This window comes from Raphanus sativus, chromosome 6, assembly GCF_000801105.2.
Source record: "Raphanus sativus cultivar WK10039 chromosome 6, ASM80110v3, whole genome shotgun sequence".
In the NCBI taxonomy this organism is placed as follows: domain Eukaryota; kingdom Viridiplantae; phylum Streptophyta; class Magnoliopsida; order Brassicales; family Brassicaceae; genus Raphanus; species Raphanus sativus.
In genome coordinates, this window is record NC_079516.1 from 21,457,471 (window position 1) to 21,479,492 (window position 22,022).

At 29.2% G+C, this 22,022-nt stretch overlaps 1 pseudogene; it reads left to right on the forward strand.

The window, feature by feature from the left end:
- The first annotated feature begins 2,371 nt into the window (after positions 1 to 2,371).
- On the forward strand, positions 2,372 to 11,745 carry LOC108808034 (berberine bridge enzyme-like 26; annotated as a pseudogene).
- The last annotated feature ends 10,277 nt before the right edge of the window (positions 11,746 to 22,022 follow it).

Below are 22,022 nucleotides of genomic sequence, written 5' to 3' on the forward strand. Positions count from 1 at the left end.
TTTATGATTTGGGTACTTTCCCAATATCGCACAACTCCATTGGTATAGCTCCAAATTTTAAATTAATTGGACTTAGCATTTAGTTATTTTATCTATTAAAAATCAAAATCCAACCCGAATGAAAGGAAATCAGCTAGGGTTCGTTCATAGTCTTCTTCAATCTGACTTTTTTATCCAGGATTCATCGTCAAACGTATCTATTGCTGGAATTTCAGAAGATTGTGTGAAGTGAATCTTCGTGTGGAATATTTGGGTCGAGCTTCGTTCGCGTCAGTTCATTTCTCCTCCAAAACGTTACGGGATTCACTGCCATTAAGATATATCTTTACTCCTTCAACCCACAACAAGCACGATTAATCATTCAATACTTTGTATTTCTCTTCTAGGCGGCGTATATCCACCTATAAAAAGGCCAGTCTTCATTCTCTGAACATCATCCTCACAATTCCTAAAAACACTAGAAACTTATTTATCGAGATTGTATGGTGTTCAACCCTCAAATTTTGTTTGCATTGACGATGAGTTTCCATTATTGATTTGGCAACGGGGCACGATAATACAGAGACTGAATTCTTCTTCTCGGTTTCAATATTTTCCAAACTATGATTCTGATAAAGAAGAGAGCCAGAGGTTTCCATACAGTAAACATTGATCTTTATGATTTTCTTACTTACTGATTTCTTTGTGTATATTGAAATCACAAGAGAAGGGAGAACAAAGTCGATATGCTTAGGGCTCCAGATGAGCTGAAACTGTTGTTTGATTCTTGGGGTTTTTCTTTGTTCTGTTTATATGTCGTCTTAGTTTTAGTTCTATCATTAATCTTATTGGAACTTATTTTTTGTATGGCTTTGTAAAAATCACACCTTTTGGTATTTTTCTCAAAACTTTAAGATTTGCTTTTACATAGGTTATAATAAAGAAAGATGAAGATGTGAAAGCGATTGTAGGGGGTGATGATTTGGTTGCCTCCGCCTCCAAAGGTTGACTTCGATAAAAGCAAATAGTCCGGTGAATATTCTACCATTAAAGTTTTGAGGTAGTTGTGTATGTCTCAAGTATTTTTTTTCATCTATGTGCTTCCATGTTGCTGTTAGAAGCTATGGTTTGAACACTCTAGCTTTAATTTTTAATGTGCTTTCCTTGATGATATCATTCAAAGAGTTTCTTCATTAGACTTTGATTCTTAAGTTTTGAATTGAAATATGAAAGGTATTAGAAACTATGGTTTCTTATGTTTGTGTTTTCCCATGTTGCCATTAAAAGCTACTGTTTTTCCTTCACATTATATATCTCTTCACTACAAGAATAAGGTTCGTACTCCGACAGTCGGATTACTCAGAAGGTTGTAGGTAATGGGAATTTTCCACCTTTTTCCGACTATCAAGGTTTTGTGGGAGTTTGGTTCTCGGTAATTTCTGTTTGTCGGAAGCTAGTAGGTAATTTCCGTTTACAAATATCGTCGGGATTATTTTTCAGAAAATGATCGCAAATCTCGATGAACTTCCGAGAAATGTATCCGATAAACTTCCGACAATCAATTGTTTTTTCAAAAAAAAAAACAAAAACATAAATATAAATAAAACTCAAAATAAATAGAATTACCAAATATAGATTACATATAACAAAATATATAGAAGTTCTATAAAAAATATAAAACAAAAATAAATAAAACTACAATTATTATCTAATAAATTGGTGAGGTTGTGTTGGTATAGGATGAGAAATTGACTTTGATGGTGGAGATGGAGTGAACAGCAATGGCAGTAGAATGAAGTGAGTTGCGGCAACGGCGGTGCAATGGTGTGAAGGAGATTTTTTTTTTCACACTAAACATGATTATATTGATTTAGAGAAACATGGAACATACAACAAAGCCGGGCGAAAATAGATTTCCCCGGAAAGTAAGCCGGCAAAAACAGAGTTCTCCGGAAACAGAACCTTTAACAAGGGAAACATGCATGATGATTGAGATAACTAGCTAAAGCAAGACTTGAAAACCAACAAAATGAAGAGGAAGAAAGCTCCAAAGTGAAGTACACCAACTCCAATAGAAATCTTTGATGAAGAACTTGAAACCTCCCATAGTGGATAAGCGTAGCAAATTGACACAAGAAAACCTAAGCTTCAATCCGGAGAACAGAACACTTCGTTCTTACTTGAAACCGGATACGGCGAGATTTAATGGCGGAGTCAAACTCAACTGAAGAGCGACATGCAAACGCCAAGGAAGCTGAAGAGCAAGATGCAAACATGCAAACGCCAAGAAAGAAGCTTTGTGAGATACGAGGGCTCGATCACACCTCTGAGATGAAGACAGGGAGCGAATCACCACAAACCATTCAAGCATCAGTTTTGAGAAGCAAAACGGATGGAGGATCGAAACGGAGAGCAGCCAAAGACATCAGCAAAGGAGATAAGGTGCATGCAACTTGAAGACAAACCCCAACCTTTGATCTTGCTTATCCGTGACCATGAAGCACCATCAAAATCAACATGCAAACCGCCGATGAAAAGGAAAATCAAGACAAACCAAAGAAACGAGAAAACGAAACCCAACTCCGGCTCTGTGGAAGCAGCCGGAGCCGGTGAATGGAGGAACCTTTAAGAAGTTCTAGAGAGAAGGCAGAGAGAATTGAGGAGAGAGAGTTTTTACTTTTCTTTTCTTTTTTGGTGCGAAGGAGATTTAAGTGGTTGGTTTTATAAAAGAAATAAAAAATAGAAAGTATTCTTATTTACCACAGTAAAAAATATATTTTTATTACCTAAATTTTTCTAACTATCCCACATATTTCTCCTTACCCTATTACTCTTTCTTTTAATATTAGTTTATATCTCAGAAATGGATCCCACCTTTTTTCTCTTTCTTTATATTATAAAAATAATATCGTAGATACCATTTTCTATATTATTTTAATCTGACCCGTAGATCCTTCTCTCATAAAACCTTGTTTGCAGTCCCCACTTCAAGACCACCTCTCTCCTTCTAACAATTGTCCATCTTCTTCTTTCTTCTCTAACCACATTCGACCTTCTTCTCTTCATAAGCTCAATTTTGGTGATTTTGAAAGTGAATATTGAGGTAAATTAGTAGTGTTTTTCATAATTGTTTTGGTAAGAATGTATCGTTTATGTTGTCTGTATTATGGGTAACCGAAAATATAAAAGATTATTTTTAAAAATCGTGAGATTTCTAAACAAATATGTAAATGATGTTTAAAGAAGATTTTGTGTATTTCTCTATATTAAACACTGTTGTGAAGGAAAAATACATTAAAATGGTGTTGAACGATAATATATGTTGTGTATCACGTTCTTGGTCGTTTTAAAACAGCTAAACTAAACTAATGAAAAACTAAAGTTTTAGGTATATTGGTATAAAACAAATATGAAAATGATGTTTAAAGACTATTATCTATATTTCTACTTATTTTCACTGTTTTGAAGCAAACTAATACATTACAGTAGTGGTAGACAATATTGTGGGCTGTATAATACATGCGTGGTTGGTTAAAAAGGTTAAATCGACAAAAGTGAAAATTCATAGGAATTACTGGAACTACTAGTACTACTAAAGTGAAACGTGTTTTACTAGTATTACTGGATCGACTATGTATCCAAGTACTTGGACAACTTAGATTCTTTAAATGGTTAATTGATCATAATTTTATTTTTTTCAAGGAAATCTATGGCCTCTCCTATTACAATCATATGTTTTGACTACGGAGGAAGTTACATTAAGGATGGGGCTGAGATAAGATAGATCTCGGGAGAAGATAAAATTCACACTCTAGTGATGAAGACATTTGTGGAAGAGGTTACATATTCTGGATTGGTTGAGCGTATATGCAGAAAAAATAAGATAGGTGGAGATGGGATGCTGAAGATTAGTTATTTTCCAATGGTATTATATTCGAACAAGCCATCATATATTTGGTGTGATGAAGACGTTTTGAGTTATCTAGTGCAAGTGAATAATGAGAAATGTATAAGTGTTCTACATGTGGAGATCAACAATGACATTGAGGATACAAATGGTGGTCTACCGCATTCAGGAGAGGATGATGGAACTGATGATAGCTATGTTGGTCTTTCTGATTGAGAAGATGCTGATACAGATGAAACTGAGGAAGATGGAACAAATGAAGATGGGACTGAGGAAGATGGAACTGAGAAAGATGAGATGAATGGCATGGTCACGCTCTACACAGCCGAACAACAAAAAATCTTTGAGATGCATGATAATTTAGAACATGGGTATAAAGGAACATAAGTAAGAGTGGAAGTTGAAGCCGCAAGACCGGTAGTTAAAGCCACGGCAGTAGTAGATAAAAATTGGATGATGGTATCGATTTGGTTTAAGGTCAAGAATTCAGAACTAAGACAATCGTGCAAGTTCTAGTTCAGAGGGGTGCACATAAGAATGGTTTTGATTATGAAACAACTAAGTCAGATACTGTGAGATTTGTGGCAAAATGTCGAGGAACCAAAGAAGGTTGCAACTGGTACATGCTTAAGTTGAAGAATCCTGACTCAATAAGTTATGTTGAAGTGGATGTGGCGAAAAAATTTAAGTATATATGTACTATGTGTAATATGGACTACTAGGTACCACTGGAACTACTATGTGTAATATGGATTACTAGGTACTAATTTGTACTACCTTGAATTACTATGTATTATGTATATTTCTAAGAACCTTAATTTTCGTCTTATTATTTATTTTAAGAAGATGTATTTCATATATTACGTGATTATATGTCCATATATGTGTTTATTTGTCAAATTAAGCATAGAATACTCTTAAATTCTCAAATTGATAGAAAACTTCTCATTTCCATAGAAAATATCTTTATGCTTCCATACTGATGTCTTGATGAGAAGACTATAGTGAGAAGAATTTTGAAAAATACATATTTTCCGAAATATTTTTCTGCCAATGTGTTATATACAATCTCAAACTCTCCAAATACACTGGTATTACTGATAAATTTAATCTTATGAGGTTGTATTACTAAAAAATGTTGTAATTTGGAAAAGTATTACTATGAAGAAGAAACTATTACTATTTTGAGTACTACTAAGTGTAAATATTCAAACATGTGTTATCTCCATTTTAACACGTTTTACACATGTTTTAGACTAGTTAATTTTTCTAAACATGTTTTAAAGTAATTGAAAATTTTTAACATGTTCTAAACTTGGACCCAAATCCGAGAACTTTACAGACAACTTTATGATAATACATGTTTGTCGGTACAGTTTATGATAATACATGTTTGTCGGTACCATACAATTTATGTTTTTAAATAATTTATAAACTCGCAATATCATGCATTAATAGTTATTACAATTATTTTATTAGAATTATATGTTTTATATATGTATGTTATGACTTATAAAGGAAACTAAATATTTTTACAAATGTTTATAATAGAAAATAAAGCTAGTATATTTATTTATCAACCACTTTTTAACAACATACTGCTATTATTGAATATACTATAAATGATTATGCATAAGAATATATAAATGTTTGGAAATTAACATTAATTGTTCTAGATTGTCTTTTTAGATTTGGATTAAAAACAATGAAAAAATCATTGACAAATGAAATTATAAGAATTTTTCTCAAATTATAAGAATTCTTCTAAAGCTTCTATAAATGACTAGAACCTCTTATAATAATTTAAAACATCTGATAAGCCAATATAAATAATTTATAAAATATTTTTATTTTATAATGATTTATAAAGCATGCATACGGAATTTATTAGACATTAATAATTATTATGATACTTTAATATACAAATATAAGGCTTCTATACGAATATAAATCATTATATCAATTAAAATAAACATTTTTGTTTATTATTTTATGTAATTTATAAATATATAAAAATATTATCCATTATTACTCTTTCATAGTTTCAAAAATTAGTTACCATAAATAATTGTTTCTAATATTATGTAGATTATTTGGAAAGTGGTAACTCAACTATCCTTTCTTTTTAGATATAATTATAATAAATAAAAGTAAAAATCATCGGTCAATCAAATTATAACAATTTGAAGAGTTCATTTAGGATCGACATGTAATAAAAAGTCACTTATGTGACTTATCAATCAATATATAGTAGGATTTATATTTTTATAAATAATTTATAACATTTTATAAATTATTTTAAAATTATGATAAATTTATTCTGTAAACACTAAAGTGACTTCTCATTTAATATATAGTATGAAGATATACGCATTTACTACGGAAATTTTATTTATTCGATTATATGGTGATGATAAATATTAGCACACACAAAAACAATTAATGCTAACTTCAGTGACATTACATTTTATACACTTTTTCTTACAATTACGAAGACCTTGTGGTTGTTCAGCGTGCTGCGAAGTTTTATGTTGCAACATAAATTGATGAGCTTCTTTAGGTAATTGATTTTCTGCTTCTACATTTTGTGTTGTAGCCATTGTCATCGCTACAAAATACAAACCTGAAAGGTGTTGTTGAACTATCAATATCATATAATGTAACAATGACTATATAATGAAAATTATGTAGATTGAAGCATATCAGATGTAATTTTCTCTACATTTCCTCTTTAATTTTTGTTCATACATATAAAATATGAATTTACCAGACATAAGAACTATGAATAGAACAAAAGCGAACTTCATTGCTATTTTCGCCATTATTTTAAGTTTTAGGATATACTATTACAAAAGATGTTGAAAGATTTGTTATCGTGATACTGTTTTATAGTATGGATGAAAGATAAGTTTGTTGAAAAAAAAAATGAAGGATAAATGTTAAGCTTTTATTTAAGACAAGAAGATCTATCTAATTATAAATTTGAACTAAAGAAAGATTTGAACTAAAGAAGGATATGATAAAAAAAATATGTTGATATATTATCAATTAAATTTATTTAAATAAATTAAATTAATTAAAAGTTTACCAGAATCATTTAAAATACATATCTATAATTAATATATTTACCTTTATACAGAACTATGATATTAGTTTTTTATATTATTTACGTCCCAGTCTTAACATCTTTCTAAATACTTCCCTGATTTTCATTATTCTAAATTTCATATAACCTAAATAGATTTTCATTAAATCTAAAGAGATTTTCTTTAAATCTAAAGATATTTTCTTTAAATCTAGATAAATTTTCTTTAAATCTTAACAGATTTTTTAAAAATCTAAATAGATTTTGTTTTCGGTTATTATGGATTTTGGGCTATAAGATAGTGTTTTAATAAGATAGTGTGTTCAAAAAAAATGATAGTGTGTTCATTGGAGATAATTTATGAATAAATTTGTTGTTAACCAATTGTGAGTTTTATGTTAAAATGGTTGATTGTCTTTTTAGATTTGATTAAAATAAATAAAAATAAAAAATCATTGACAAATGAAATTATAAGAATTTTGCTCAAATTATAAGAATTTTTCTCAAAGCTTCTATAAATGACTTAGAATCTCTTATAATAATTTAAAACATCTGATAAGCCAATATAAATAATTTTATAAATATATTTATAATTTTATAAATATATTTATATTTTATAAATGATTTATAAAGCATGCATGGAATTTATTAGACATTAATAGTTATTATGATACTTTATATATAAATATAAGGCTTTCTATACGAATATAAAATCATTATATCAATTCAAATAAACATTTTTTGTTTATTATTTTATGTAATTTATAAATATATAAAAATTGATTACATTATTACTCTTTCATAGTTTCAACAATTAGTTACCATAATATTTGTTTCTAATATTATGTAGATTATTTATAGAGTGGTAACTGAATTATCGTTTCCTTTTAGATATAATTATAATAAATAAAACTAAAAATCATCGGTCAATCAAATATAAACAATTTAAAGAGTTTATTTAGGATCGACACGTAATAAAAATCTCTTATGTGACTTCTCAATCAATATACAGTATGATTTATATTTTTATAAATAATTTATAACATTTTATAAATTATTTAAAATTCTGATAAATTTATTATGTAAACAACGATAAATAATTTAAAACTAATATTAATAAACATGTTTGGATTTTGTAATATTTAAAATGGTTATTATATAATTATATTTGAATATAATTCATCAAGTAGAGTATAAAACTATTATAATTATCCTATAAAAAATTCGTTCATTATATTTTATAGTTTATAAATATTAAGTAATAAATAAAACATTATTAATCTTTCTATAATTTAGAGACTTAGTTGCCATAAATTGTTATTTGTAATATTCTTTAGACTATATGACAAATGATGTTAAATGATTTTAGACTTACCTTAAATTTATAAATCTAATTTAAATAAGAAGTTAAAAAAAAAAAAAAACTAATTTAAATAAATAAAATTAAAAACAATCGACCAATCAAATTATAATAATTTCTTGAAACTTCACTTTTAGGAGGATATTCCACTTTGGGAAAATAATCTATAATACATAATCTAAATGGGCAATCTGTTGACTAAAAGAAATCTAGAAGCACAGTCAAAAGCTAAATGAGTATAATACTTATATTTGAAAAAGTATATAAAATAATTAAAAATAATTTTATATAAATTTTGCGTACTGACAGCTGTCAGTTCGTGTCTGCTTGTGCCTCCGCCATTGTCCATCAGTGTTCCGAAGGATCTAGACCTAAACCTAGAAAAGTCGCATGAGAATCATCAAAGATCTATATCTTCTTCGTCCTAAAAAACACTTGATACTGTCTCTTCTAAAATCGCCATCGAAGAAGTCATCTAGAAACGATATAATAATAGAGCGTTGTCGAAATATTTTAGCAAGAGAAAACTCTAACTCTACTAATCTGCATGTTATTAAATCGTTAATCAATCAAACTCGATTCACTATCCAAATGATAGACTTTGACAAAACCATCCTTTTTTTATAAAATGACAAAACCATCTATATAAGGCAATTTTCTAAAAATCGCTAGACAATAACTAGGTGTTTTATAAAGGACTAGCGACTAGGCGAATTATTCGGGGCCTACGCGAGGTCTAGATGTTAATTAGTTATTGATTTATTTTATATACTTTATAAATTTATATGGCTTATTTTAATTTATAATTTTTAAGTTTAATTATAAAATTATTGTAGTGAGTAATCAAAATTAAATATACAAAGCATAAGAAACTAGACAAATTTGTAGATCTATAATAATATTATTGACTAACTTAGCATATTTAGATAAATTTAATTTAACCGTTTTAACCAATTTAAAATAGTTTAAACTAATTTGAATAGTACAAATCGGTATATATCAAATTTTTTAAAAAAGTTTTTGATAGGACCGAGTTACCATCTAGGCGGGGGCCTAGGCGCCGTCTAGACCAATTTTTAGAACCTTGATATAACAAGACGTGAAAATGTTATCACCTAAATAAAAAAATGGTTGTCAGCCTGTCACATAATGATAAAATAATTATGAATTTACAACTAGCTAATCTTTAATAATGGACCTCGCGTATCACATTCATATAAATATATTTTGTTAACCAAAACAATAATCATATATACACATCCTACTTCTATATCTGGAAGCCTAATTCTCTGTATCAGTGTTAGCTTCCTCCTCTCTCTCGATATACTTATAATGGCTGCAGGGATTGTAATATCAAAACTAATCCCGATAATTTCTTACATATCCTTCTTAGACCTATTTGTTTCGTTCAACTCCATAACACCAACTTCTCCAGCCTCTCTACAAGATGACTTCATCAACTGTCTCCACAGAAACAGAAATGTCGATTTCCCACTCGAGCAAACGTTCTTTGCCCCTTCCAAAAACGTCTCTATGTATAACGAGTCTTGGAATCTACGGCTCAGAATCTCCGGTTCTTGAAAAGATCAATGCCTAAACCCGAATTCATATTCAAACCGATCGACGAGTCTCACGTCCAAGCTTCAGTCATATGTTCCAAGAAACTTGGAATTCATCTTCGTTTCAGAAGCGGTGGTCACGACTAGGAAGGCCTGTCTTATGTATCGGAGATGGAAACACCGTTTATATTGATGGATCTGTCAAAGCTGAGAAAGATCAACGTTAATATTAAAGACAACAGCGCTTGGGTGCAAACTGAAACTGGGGCTACTCTTGGTGAACTTTACTACAGGTATAAATTAATTAAAGGGGTATATTCAACCGAGAGTTTCAGGTGATTTGTATTAAAATGACAAATCCACTGTTATTCAAACATGAATTTTAAAAATTCATTTAAAATCCCTTGTTATTGAACTTGACATTTCGTAAAGTACTCTAAAATCCACTGTTATTGAAAATATTTTAAGTTATGGAGTTTTAAAGTTTTGAGAAGATTTTAGGGTGTTTCGGTGGAGTTTCTTAGTTAAAAAAATTAAAACTCAAATCTCATTGTTTTAGGTGATATTCTAGAGTAGTTTAACACAAATCACCTAAATCTCTGCAACTTATTAAAATCATCTAAAACTCCATTAAAAATCAAATCACATCAAATATTAAATTGAATACATCTCCCTAAAGCCACAAATCTATCAGAAATCAAACATTTGATACTGTAACTGGTTTGTGGGCTGTAGGATTGCAGAAAAGAGCCGAGTTCATGGGTTTCCGGCGGGTTTGTGCTCGAGCATAGGCATAGGAGGGCAGATAACAGGAGGTGCTTACGGTACTATGATGAGGAAATACGGTCTCGGTAGAGATAACGTGATAGATGCAAAGATCGTTGATGCCAACGGTAAATTACTCAATAGAACCTCGATGGGTGAGGATATGTTTTGGGCCATCAGAGGAGGCGGTGGAGCGAGTTTCGGGATAATTCTAGCATGGAAGATTAAGCTTGTTCCTGTTCCCAAAACGGTAACCGTCTTCACCGTCACCAAAACATTAGAACAAGACGTGGGCAACAAGATCCTTTCAAAATGGCAAGTGGTAGCTGACAAGCTTGTTGAAGAGCTATTCATCCGAGTGATCTTCAACGTAGCTGCAACAAACGGAAGTAAGACCGTGACCATGTCATACAATCCTCTGTTTCTTGGAAACAAAGGCATGTTGATGAAAGTAGTGAAGAAGAGGTTTCCAGAGCTAGGTTTAACAAGGAAAGATTGTGTTGAAATGAGCTGGATTGAATCAGTTGTTTACATTTCTGAATTCCCAAGCCAAACGCCTATTGAAGTTTTGCTTCAAGGGAAGCCTCCTAAGCCAAAGACCAACTTCAAAGCCAAATCGGATTTTGTCAAGAACCCAATTCCCAAATCAGGGCTGATCGGGATGTTCAAGAAGTTGCTCGAAGAAGACTCTTCCGTGATGATATGGAATCCTTACGGAGGAATTATGGCTGAAATTCCTGAGTCACAAATCCCTTTTCCGCATAGGAAAGGTGTCATCTTCAAGATCCAGTCCATAACGTATTGGCCAAACAGTGACACAATCCCGACCAGGCACATAAATTGGATAAGAAATCTGTACAGTTACATGATGCCTTATGTCTCAAGCAATCCACGACAAGCCTATGTGAACTACCGTGATCTTGACCTGGGAAAGAACACGAAAAACGCAAAGATTAACTATGAACAAGCTCGTGTCTGGGGAGCAAAGTACTTCAAAGAAAAATTTAATAGATTGGTGAAGATCAAATCAAAGGTTGATCAAGAAAACTTCTTTAGACACAAGCAGAGCATCCCACTTCTGCCCGTTTAAGGCTAAGCTCGTGACACTATAACAACTATATATATATATATATATATAATTGAAAAGGTATATTGCACCTAGTTTAAGAACATTCAATAAAACTAGAAGAAATCTACAATGGTTCTTCGCTATTTCAGAAAATGTTCTGGCTATAAAATATAAAGGTATGTATGCAATACTTTGTGTCGCCTCAAATTCGAATAACCGACTATTGAAATTAAAAAAAAAAAGATGAAACGTTGAGTTTGTCTAGTAGTAAAAGAGTTGCGGCTATAACTACTGTAACTTGGATTCAATGGAGTCTGGCCGTATATATCCGTACAAACCCTACCGGTCCGTCTAATAGGAGACCCTAACATGAATTTGAAAACAACCAAAATGTGGTTTAGACGTCCGTCAGTCTAGCTGGTGTTTAGACACTATTCAATAATCAACCATACATTGTGTGTTTATACTTTATAGGTATTCAATGTGGTTTTATATTGTTAGCTACGTAGCATAATAATTTTAGCTGGATTTACCGCTACATACGCTTAGACGGATTTAAACATTAATACTAGATACAGAGGTACAAGGGTGGGGATCAAAGGGATCAAACAGTCTAAAATCTATGTTTTTTGCGAAAATATATGCTGAAAGTGAAAAGAATGGTCCAAAATACTGTACAAGTTTAAAATAATATATATAAATCTATATTTCTATTTTCATTATTTAAATATTTTTTAAATAATTATAGTGCCAGGAATGTAAAATTTTATTCAAAGCATACATAAAAAGAAATCATTTTAAATATATAATAATTATTTGAGATATTAAATTGAATATATATTAGAAACTCTGTAAATTAATAATGTTGAGACTATGATAGTTTCTAAATTTATAAAGTTATTAATTTAAAAAAATTTCAGATTTATATTTAAATTTTTTTTTCAATATGCAAAAAATGAAGATTTGATTTCGCGATATTATATACAAATATTACTTATTAGACTCGGATTTTCTCTTTTAATTAGATTATTTGTTATAATTTAAGTATTGGAACCATAGGTTAAATTTTGATGTACATCAAGATTTATAGAGAAATTATTTAAAAAAAATTGGTTTATTCGGATCTTCGTGAGTTTGGTTCGCGTTTGGATACCAGTTTATATGTAAAAGAACAAAAATATACAAAAATAAACATATATATAGACAACATATAAATAAATATACATATAATAGATTCAAAGACAATTAATTTTTAATTAAAACTTCAAATATAACTTAATTTTCTAAAACTTATTTTTGATTTTAAATATATAGTACCTGAACTAGATATTTGTATTACAATTTTTTTAAAGAATATATATATATATATATAAGTGCTAATCATACTATATGTATGTAAGAACTTAAGTAAGAAAATTCAAATATTAAAAATATATTAAAATGAAACAAGTAAATGAGAGGAAATATAGTTTCTAAATAAAGAGACATAAAAGTAAATGTATTTTATAACATTATTGTTATGTTAAAAATTGACAGAATTTCATGTAAGTGGACACACTACTCCTTTTTAGGGGTCAGGCACTTCATTTACATTTTAAAGATATATTAGATTTGCTAGTGTTCTAATATACTGTTTAACTAGATCATGACCCGCTCGACCGAGCGGGTGTCAATTTTTTTTATCTTTGTTCGTAATAAATGTTATACATGATTGCTATGTGTACTAATTTTAAATTTTGAGAAATAAAAATGTGTTCTAATGTGTTTAAATAAACAATGTGTACTAATGTGTTTAAATAAACAATGTGTTTTGATTTTGTTCATTACATAGTTTAATTTTTTAAAACAATTATTACATAATTTCAAAGTGAATTTTATATCTGAGGTCTAATTTTGATTTTGATTTAGTACATTACAAAGATATGGATTATCAAATAAATAATCACATTTGGTTACCACGGTCTCTCCTGAAAAATTCAACTTGTATTGATGTGCAGTTGGTCGATATTTTCCAGAAGCAGCCGTAACTTTAAAAGTTTCGATAGTCTTCCACTCTCCAACTGGTAAATCACGTTGCAGACGATAAATCTGATTCCTTTGACACGCAGCTGCAATCTTTACACCGTATAAAACAAAAAAAAAAGAACAGATTTATAAACCAATAGAATAGAAAAAAACTTATAAAAGCTGAAACAAATGCAAGTACAGATTCATCTGCGAGGATGTACTCAAATGTGTCGCCTCCAAAACCGGTGTTTTGTTTCCGACAATGAAGAACTTTAACTCGAATTTTCCAATTGTTTCTTAAAGGTTTCACACCATCTATCATAACTAAAGTGCTAGGTTTCGACATTTGTTTAATTGGGAGTTTTGTGAATGTCGTATGGTGAATAGGAAGTCGAGTATTTATGGACAAATTTTTGTGAGGTCAAAAAGAATATTTAACATTCAATTAAATCAACCATAATAAATACAAATATTACAATTTGATTGACTCCTAGATTTTAGCTTAGGGTAAGATATACTTGGAGAAGGGGATTTTCCATAACTGATTATTTAAAAAACTTGGAGAAATGAGTTTTCTATACAAGAATATTGACTGTATTTTTAAAGGAAAAGAATATTCGATAATCAATTACATTAACCATAGTAATATAGCAGAACATCGATTTTATTGTTTCCTAGATTTTAGGTTTGATAGAATAAACTTGGAGAAGAATATTTTCCATAACCGATTTTTAAAACTTGTGATATTATTAAATCAGATATTGTAGGCATGTTAAATCCACTTGGAGAAGTGGTTTTCCATAACCGATTTTTAAAACTTGCGATATTATTAAATCTGATATTGTAGGCATGTTAAATCAACTTGGAGAAGTAGTTTTGCTATAAAAGATTATTTAGTGTATATTTTAAAATTGAGAGATTCGATTTTTTACAGGAACAATATGGACCAATCTTAAGATGAATTATATATAATTGCAATATATATGTATCTTACTATATATATATTATATATATAATTTCTAGAACATATATTCTCAGTAACTTAGTATCTAATTGCTGTGTATGTTACGATTCATATGTATCTTAGTATTCTAACTATATATATATTATATATAATTTCAATATGGACAAACAGATGAATGGTACGTATTTTAGAAGAATGGTATCTATATATTATATCTATATATTATATCTATATATTATATATAATTGCAATATGGACAATCTATATATTATATCTATATATTATATATAGTTGCAATATGGACAAACATATGAATTATGTATAATTGCAATATAAAAGTAAGATTTAGTTTCATAGCAATGGTACGTATTATATCTTAGTATATAAATCGACATGTAATAATGGTACATATTAAATCCACATGTAATCATATGTATGTGGAAATTGTATATGGTATGTATTATAAATAAGGATTAGATGTTTAATTTAAATTTAAGAGGTCCACCTTTAAAATTCACCTAGAAAAAGTTGTAATATTTCTGTTTTAATAAGATAGATTACTATGTTTCTCCCATTTTATTTTGTGATGTTTATATTTTTGATGTATGAGAATTTAAAGATGGTTCATCTCACTAAATGGCTCACCTGATTTTTTAACATTTTCCATTGAAACAATTAGTCGTCCGAATGGAATGACTGCATTTTTTCTTTCAACATCTTGGAATCTTATAAAAAGGACCTGTTGAATCTGATCAATAATTTTTTAACTTCGGGAAAAATAGATTCAAGGTTAAACATGATAAATAAATCTCTGTACTGTCGGATACAAAATAATTTCAAAGGCATTGTGTCAGAGGCGTAGAGCCTGCCTTCCCACACTTATTTCGGAAACACAATCAGCTTTCGTGGCAGGGAGATTAATATCAGATAATATTTTTATAACTCAGTAGGTGTTCCATGGGTTAAGGGACTTGTAAATCTTGTGAAAATAAGTTTATGGCAATTTAAACGGATATGAGTAAAGCGTATAATGAATGCAGTAGCATAATTTTGGTGGAGTTCAAGAGGAAATTCAAAAGGCATGCATTGGAAGTCATGGGATAAATTATGTTATCATAAGGATGAAATAGGGTTGGGGTTTAAAAATCTAATATATTTCAATGCGGCTATATGCTTGGTGAGCAATTTTGGTTTGAAAAACCAAACACCATGTTCTCGAGAGTTTTTAAAGGACAATATTTCAAGAATGCATCGCCTCTGAATCCGATTAGATCATAATCACCATCATATGGATGGTGTAGTATTGTCTCTACTAGATCTCTGGTTAGTAAATGACTAATTAAAATGATGGAATCAGGGTCATCTATTTCAGTATGAAATGATCCTTGGCTGCTAACCATTTGCCCGAGACCGCAAATAAAATTAATCAAAACATTTACTCTGACCTTTCAGTGGACTCTCTTATCAATGTTACTTCACTGGACTCTCTTATCAATGTTACTTCACTAACATGGAACTCAGGTAATTTGGTCATTGGTAGACCCCATGATGCGAAGATTATTGAAAGTATACCACTGAACCAGTCACATATAGCAGACAAAGATGGATGGCATTCTACTAATAATGGAAAATATACAGTTAAATATGGATATCAAATGGAAAGAGTTTATCCATATAGAGAAAAAAATTGCCAGAGTATGGACCCACAATTGATGCCCTGAAGGCTCACAACTGAAAAAATACGTTGTCCTCCGAAATTAGATCACTTGCTCTCGCAACTAGCATCAAAATGTATAGCAGTAAAGACAAAAATACGAACAAGAGAGATTCAAGGAGAGATACATTATATCCGATGTGGGGCACATGAGAAAACAATAAACCATATGTGTTTGAATTCCCTCCAATGGTGCAAATATGGACACTTTCACAAGTCATATGAAATCCAGATATTTTTCCAACTCAATCAATCTTTAGAAATTTGGATAATCTGTTTTGGAGGGTATCTCCGCATATAGAAAATCATCAATTTTCTTGGATCTTATAGTATATTAGTGATTTTCCGGCGCTACGCGCCGGATTCGTATGTTATACTTTACATAAATTTATAAATTATTTTATGGTCTTAACAAATAAAATATGTTAATTATGAAAATAAAAATATATTAAAAATTATATTTTCTGATCTTTTTTTATAGTGGTTAGTGACTGTAGTGCATTACTTTGTTTGAAGTTTTTTAGTTCAAAGTGTAACAGCATAAGTGGTTGTTACTAATCGATTTAATAAAAATAGAATAAAAAGCCGATAGTCATAACAAAATTAATTTAGTTGAAATTTAAACATAAAACAAAGTTGATGTTTTATATAGAGAACATAACTATATATGAACTATAAAACTTTTACTAATATATTAGTTCAAATAATAGAAAGATGGTTACGTTTCAAATTTTATAAATTTTATTAAAAATAAGGGTGAAGTGTCAATTTTTGGTAAAATAATTAGTGAGTATCTAATATATATTTTTAAAATTACCATGTTGATTTTTAAGATATAGAGGTGCAAGTAGTATGTGTTACTTTGGTTTCAAGGTCTCTCAAAAAGATGTATATTAAAATAAGAAACATAAAATTATTTTCTATATTAGTTTTGTTATAATGGAAGATTTTATGTGTTCATAACGAAATTCTTGTTTGTCCACCCTTATTTAGAATATCAACGAATCTTAATATGTCTAAATATGTTTTTTTATCTAAAAACTATAAATGGTTCCTAAATTCCTCTATTTAATGGACAACTTCTATTTTAACCGGAATGGAACAATTTCACCAAATCTTCCTAGTAAAAAGTCAATTTGTTAATTAGTAAATGAAATGTTAGCATCTATAACGATCATGAGAAAGACAATTTCTAACTATCTGTGACATTCGGGCTTGCTGACTTGTTGCATTTAGTAACAATAAATGGTTAGTGTGGTGCAAAGGATTAATGTGGTTTACATCAATTTTAAATAACTTTAGCAACCAGGCAACGTTTTTAAATTTCTTTCAGATTGGAAGTAATGATTCTTTTTTTTTAGTTAAGTTTTAAGAGTATACTAGAGACTCACCCGCCCTAAGAGGGCGGGTATATTTTTGGTTTTTATTTTTTTAAGCAATATAATTTTTATGTTTATGTGTTTGTATAATCATATTTTTGTACTTAGGGCGGGTATTTTTTGGTTTTTATTTTTTTTAAGCAATATAATTTTTATGTTTATGTGTTTGTATAATCATAATTTTTGTATGATATGAATTGAATAGAATAGATAATTTTATGTAACTATATTAAATAAATCACGTTTCATAAGTACTTATATCATATGTGTTTCGGAAATCTATTTTTAATTTTTATTTATAAAGTTTGCAACATGTTATATTTTTTGTAGTTTCCTCTATTATAACAATTTTAATTTCCCACATTTTATTTCTAAACTTAAGTACGTGTTTTATTAAAAAATTAACTAATTCTAAAATTGTTAAAAAATTTAACAAATTATAGTAATTGTTTGATAATAATGTATATTAGTAGTCTATAATTGAACTCAATTAGGGAAAAAAATATCATATCCAATTTAATTTTTGGAAGACCCATACAAATATACAAAGCAACAAATCCAATAAATTCTGATCCGCCCTTAAAAGGGCGGATATATCTTTTGTTTTAGTTTTTTTTGAAAATTTTAGTTTCATATTTGTTTTTTCTAATCATATTTGTGTTTAATATTAATTTAATAGATTAGATAATTTTTAATAACTATGTTCAATATGTCAAGTTGCATAACTATACACTTGTGTCATATTCATTTTATAAATTACTTTTAAATTTTATTCCTAAAATTTGCAATATATTATATTTTCTTCGTAGTTACCTAAAAAAATTAGTCAAAGATATTTGTACCCAAAAAAAACCGACTCAGAAGACTCGAAAATCAAAGTCTCATATTCTATTAGATCTAACCAATATACTCGAACGGTTTTTAAAGTGTTATATTCGAAAACCAATATTAAACCAACCCGCACCGAAAACCGACCAAAAATCTTGCAAAAAGTTTGAAAAACAATTTTAATATATTCTGTTATATATATACATATATATGGGGTCTTCACTAACTTTAAATAAAATCACATAATAAATATTTTTAATCGAATAACCTATTTAAAACCTATTAAACTAAATGAGTTTATATGAAAATTTATTTCTATTAAAAGTCCACTGAAACCATGTTAAATCCTATTTTAATATCATGTAGTTTGTTAATTGATAAACTTAGTGTTTGTGTAAAATATTTACAATTTGGATATATACCGGAAAAAATGATATGATTCATTTTATTAGGAACACAAATCGATATAGCTTAAGTTTGGAAAGTAGAAAATTTAAAAAGTAGTTAGATTTAGGGTCTGACTGGTGTAACCGCAGCGGTTGCGGTTGCGGTTGCGGGAGTTTGCGGATGCGGGTGGTTGCGGTTTTAAGTATTTTCTAAAGATTTGTACGACTGGTACAGCTGTTAGAAATTGTTGCGTTTGCGGGACTCTTATGACTGGTAAACTACCAAACGCAACATCTGTTAAATAATAATTTAATAATATTTATATTTTATGTAATTATAAAAATATTAAAAATCATAATAATATGATAAATATAAAATTTATATTTATAAAATCATATTATCAAATTTTAAAAATTTATAGAAAATATTTTAGTTTTGAGTTTTTATGATATAAATTAAAATATAATATGAATACATTTTACAATTTCTAATATTTCAATTGAAAATTTTTATTGGATATTTTTAGTATTATTTTTATTTATTATGTTGTTTTTTTAAAAAAAATTGCCCTCCCGCAACCGCCCGCAACCGCAAACGCTAGCTGGAACCAGCTTTTTGATTTTAAGAGGTTCGGAGCGGTTTGAAGCGATTTATAGTGTTTTCTGTGATTGTTTCGAAACGCCAACACCCGCTATGAACTGCAAAAGCTGCGTTTGCGGGTGGTAGCGGGAAAACCAGTCACCCCCTTAGAAGAAAGATTTTTGGTTTTGTTCAAGATTATTAGGAAACATATAAATCGACACATCTTTATTTAATTGCTGTTTTATTTTTGATTAATTAAAACTTATTGAAACAGTTAACAGGTTGGTGGGGCCCAATTGATTGACAATGGTTATCTATATTTCGAAGCAGTTAATATATTTAAAGGTATGTAATGTTAAAATAATTAATGGACATAACTATTATCAATTGGTCATGCTGGAGAATTAATAGAATATATTAATCATGTTCATGGTTTTTAAAATGTAAACACGGACAGCATGCATCATGGAAGTTATTGGTTTCGTTGCACAGTGTAACATGGAAAGATACCATAGAGTTTATGTGTCAATACCAATAGACCAAATGTTAGTCTTTTGGACTTGAATCGCCATCAATTACTAAACATTATTAGAGTGGGATGAGTGGAATTTCTAGATTGATTATATGACGGTTACTTCAATTGCGTTAAAGAAGGAGAATCATAGAGGATCCATTCTCCATCGTCAACATCAAATACAAAGAAACCCTATAAACCAGTGTTTTGATACCCGACCCGGACATTGAACCGGACGATTTACCGGGTCTCTGGATCATTGGATCAACCGTGGATGAACCACGATTTAGTAAATGAATTAGTTTTATTATATAATAATATATTAGCTATGAAAATAAATATATAAAAAGTAAAGTTAATATTTTAAATGTTTTCAAACATAAAGTAATAGTTTGGATATGTATCTATTTTATGTTTAAAAAAATTGAAAATACTTAACTTTAGTTTCCATTTTTGTATTTATATTTGACATACAAAATATTAAGAAATAGTTTAAAGTATTTAATAAAAATATGTAACATAAGAGTTATGAAATCTAAAAAAAATCAAGACATAAAATTCATAATAAATTAAACTTCCAATCCAAAATTAAAACATCATTGTAATAAATTGTCAATAACAAAAGTAAATTAACACCTAATCACAATTAACACCAAAACACATTAAATAAAATTGAGAAAAGATTTTAATTATTAAAAGGAGAATGCCACATGGCATTTTTCCCCCCAGGAGATAAAAAACTCAACTTTATTAGTATAATTTTTTTTTGAAAAATACTTAACTTTAGTTTCCATTTTTGTATTTATATTTTGACATACAAAATATTAAGAAATAGTTTAAAGTATTTAATAAAAATATGTAACATAAGAGTTATGAAATCTAAAAAAAAATCAAGACATAAAATTCATAATAAATTAAACTTCCAATCCAAAATTAAAACATCATTGTAATAAATTGTCAATAACAAAAATAAATTAACGCCTAATCACAATTAACACAAAAACACATTAAATAAAGTTGAGAAAAGATTTTAATTATTAAAAGGAGAATGCCACATGGCATTTTTCCCCCAAGGAAATAAAAAACTCAACTTTATTAGTATAGATTTGGAAAGATCGAAATAATAATTTTTTTAGCAATTTGGATATCACCACAAGAAAACCCGGTAGATTCCAACGGATCTTCCGACAGATAAAAACATCGTCGGACGACTCTGAGGGTTTCCGACGAAATTCCAACGAAATACAAAAATGAACATTCGTCAGAATTTTGTCAGACACTTCCGATAACATTTCGACAAAACAAACATCGTCGGAATATAGCGACGGAATACCAAGCAGATAGCGAGGGAAATATATAACCGTTACGCAATTATTTTAAATGTTTTTAGTTTTACTATCTGTCAGAAATTGGTCAGAATTTTTCGGCGACTTTCCGAGGAATCTTTCGACCGTTACTAATTTTTTTGATTGTTTCTCACTTCCGACGAATTTTCGACGAACATTTTAAATAATCCGAGAAGATTCCGACGAATATAATATGACAGTTTTATAGCCATTTTATGTTTTAAAAATTCTGATAAATTTCCATTGATCTCTTATCTTTTCGTCGGAATATCGTCGGAATTTTGTTGGAACAGTCGACAATTTATTCTATAAATATGAGCTCCCCTTCTTCACTTCATTCACTCTTCACTCTCTTCACCTTATTCAATCTAGAAATTATTATCGTTCGTGGATGGATAAATCTCATTTGGATCCAAACACTAATTTGCTTACGGAAAAATACTCCCCAGGTATTGGCGAATTCATGAGGCTTTGTCAACAACAATTGAAGTATTTTAATGGAATGGGATGTTTGGACTCGTATATATATATATATATATATGAAAGAATTTACACGGAATTATAAGGTTTGGTATCT